We start from the raw sequence: 3162 nt of genomic DNA, 5'->3' as shown, positions 1-3162 counted from the left end.
TTTGCTGCCATTTTTATCCAGTTGATACTAAACCGATTCTTTCATACGCCCCACGGTTACTCAACCGTAAATCTGGGGTCTTATAACGCTAAAAATCGGGTTTCGATATATACAGAGTGTTTTATACAGATAGCCCATTGGGTAGCTTTGTGTTTAACAAACAAAATAACATTCGTTCGGATGTGTGATTTCGTACAGGTGAAAGCAGGTAGACGCAACCTAGTCCCCAACCCTCCAACTTCAGAACTGACAGTCCAAGCAGAGGTTTATGAAGCAAATTAAAAGTGTGCGTGTGGGGGTGGGGAAAGGTTTATTTGACCTAGCGAAGCGAAGGCATATGCTCCACAGACACACCCATCACGTCCAGGGATCGTCTTAGGTACCTGGAAGCTCTTGGGTTCTGGATTACATTTTATGCATTCTCCTGCTTTTCCTGAGAGTAATTTTCCTAATTTGATGCATTGTTACTGGGACAGATTGAATAATGGGGAGGGTTCCCGCTTCATACGTCGTTGCCTTGGTATTGGTGCAATCATAATTATTTAATCAGATGAGATAAGATGATATCATTCTTGTTCCAAAATTGCATTTTCACGAGATAAATTCAACTTGAAGTGTTATTTCTTGTGGCTTGACCGGCCTAGGAATTTATCTACTGCTTCTGGGCTACATACATTGTGTCCTTCTTGACCTTGTGTTTAGGAGATATCTTGTGCCTTTTTCTGATTGGTCAGGTGCGAGGAAAATGTACTTTGTGATGTGTAGTTTGGCACTTTTTATCACTGAGTGGAAACTTTCCTTACACAACCCAAGTTCATATAAACAAATATCAGTTGCAAAATAGACACAAAGATCATTTATCAAAATTAATTTAGGGTCCACAATGACATATTCTATTATTCACATTAAAAGCATGATTGCGATTTCACAGTAAACCAGTGATTTGGCTAACTAACTTGTTAACGAAAGCGCGCACAAACAAACACACAAACTGAGTATTTCGCCATGCTCCTCTTAACGAGATTCGACAAATGTATATATCATAGCTCAAGGCCACTCGAGACAAGAAGATATTAACACAGGTAACCTACAAAAATAGCAGTTTACAATGCTATTCCAAGTGTACTGACAGGCACTTCGAAATAAAATCTGTAAAGTAACACACTTTATTTTTCGTAAATCCTCAAAAATGTATTTGTATATATTTTATGACTAGTTTCGACCTTTTTAACTAAAATAATCCTTACTATGTTTGTGTGAAAATAACCTACAAAATTATAAACTTCCTCAAACCGACTAGTCTGCCTAAGACGTCTTTGGCCATAGTGCATTTTTATTTAGCTATTTATTTCTCAGATTTCTGTATGTGATGTAATGAAGTAATGTTCCGGTCACATGACTAGAGAGACCTAGATTAGAGAGTTGGCTTACCCTAACCTAGCGTGACGGGTACGTTAAAATATAGAGGCTGTGAAGACAACATGAGACGGTAGTTTGAGAAGGAACTTCAAATTCTATACTAAAGCAGTAAATATATTTCTTTTCGATAATGAAACAGATTTTGTGTGACATTTCTTCACCAAATGAAGCTTTGTGAAGGTGAGTTGTATGTACTATCATCCATTGTTAAGTAATTTTAAATAGAGTTAAGTTGTGCAAGCTTCGTTTACGTGCTAGACGTAAAGTGTTTACGTGTTCAAGTAATTGTGGCATGCGCGTATTCTAAACAAGTTTTTATGACACAAGGAAAAAATATAATTTGAAATTTAATAATAAAACAGATTGAGCGTTAAACAAATTGTGGTTTGTATTACCTTGGAAAATATATAAAAATGCATGTTTAAAGAATTGTTTTTATTAAAGCGAATGCATGAATTTTCTTATCGAATTTTATCTTGTCCCCTAAAATTAGAAACAAGTTACGTTAACTGCACATGAACAACAACTCTGCTGTGAAGAACAATTTATATTTTTTATCAAAATGATTGGATAACGGTAGTGTAATTTGGTGTTTGAAATAACTTCTTTCATACTAGTGATATTTTCTAGAACGTGTACTTGTGACATTTTTCGGTAATTCAATTGTAAACCAGTCCTATCATAAGCCTTGAATTAGAAAATAAATGTATACTTAAGCCAAGGTGTACTACGTAAAGATTAAAAATAAAAACTGAAAAATCATCGATAGTTTGTTTCTACAAACCATGGAAAAACTGCAAATACACGTGGTTTTACAAAAAAAAAAGTAATAATAATAATTACAATAAGATATATAGAATATAATTTAGTGGAAGGATAGAAAGTTTTCGGTTCTTCAGATACCAAAAGAGCAAACAATGTTGATAATACAAAATATAATTTTAACTTTAGAGCTGCGTTTTTACTGAATTAAATTCACAAAATTCATGACAAAATGGCACAATTGACCAGTCCATGTCAGGTCAGTGACCTTCGAAATCATAGGTTTAAGGAATTTCACGGCTCTAGGGTAAACGGTTTTTGTGTGAAAGGTCACAAAATGTATATAATCCGAAATGACTCCCAGATGATGAGACCAGTGATATAAAAGTATCAATAACGTTATTATTTTTAACGCCATAATAACAAGTAAACTATTGATGGGAAGCTCTGTTTGTGCTCTAGCCAATTATGCCGTTTTTTTTCTAACATTCGGGATTTTTGCCATGAATCGTTGACCTTTGATTTCTTTTACACTGTAAGGCCTAACAACAGTAACATGGATAACCAAAATCAAGGTTGGATATTGAGGTTCACACCATCCTCTAAATTTGTAAAATCAGGCCCGTACGCAGAATGTTTGAAAGGGGGATTCTAATTTGTAAAATCAACACATATTGTACGAAGCACAATCAGTATGCAATGCATACTAATACTCCGGGGTTTTTTGGAGCATGTGTCTATTTCAAGGCAAAAAATGCTAATGCCTTATCAGAAGAATGTACACATCACAAAAATAGTCCCCCCCCCCCATGCCATTTAGGAACGACTGGAAATTGAAACAACTTATAGAGGAAAAGGATTCAGCCAGTCTATAAAAAAAACGTACATCGTATATCGTACATGGGAAGGTCTTTCAGATTTCTGTATAGCAGTTCGAATGGATAAAGAAAATTGGCATAATTCAGTTTTCGTGGAGGAAGA

General features: G+C 35.0%; 1 protein-coding gene across 4 annotated transcripts in view; it reads left to right on the top strand.

The window, feature by feature from the left end:
* Positions 1-1404: 1404 nt before the first annotated feature.
* The window catches only part of LOC106464130 (glucose transporter type 1-like), a 77132-nt gene continuing 75374 nt past the window's right edge, over positions 1405-3162 (top strand). For 3 of the 4 annotated variants that reach the window (XR_002611657.1, XR_002611656.1, XM_022391812.1), the window contains exon 1: positions 1405-1599. The gene's annotated coding sequence lies outside the window, so the exon portion shown is untranslated. The remainder of the gene's footprint in view (positions 1600-3162) is intronic. The other variant, XM_013924240.2, reaches the window with a different exon arrangement.

This window comes from Limulus polyphemus, unplaced genomic scaffold, assembly GCF_000517525.1.
Source record: "Limulus polyphemus unplaced genomic scaffold, Limulus_polyphemus-2.1.2 Scaffold1567, whole genome shotgun sequence".
In the NCBI taxonomy this organism is placed as follows: domain Eukaryota; kingdom Metazoa; phylum Arthropoda; class Merostomata; order Xiphosura; family Limulidae; genus Limulus; species Limulus polyphemus.
Note: the sequence above shows the minus strand (reverse complement) of the source record. Positions and strands in the feature narration are given on the sequence as shown.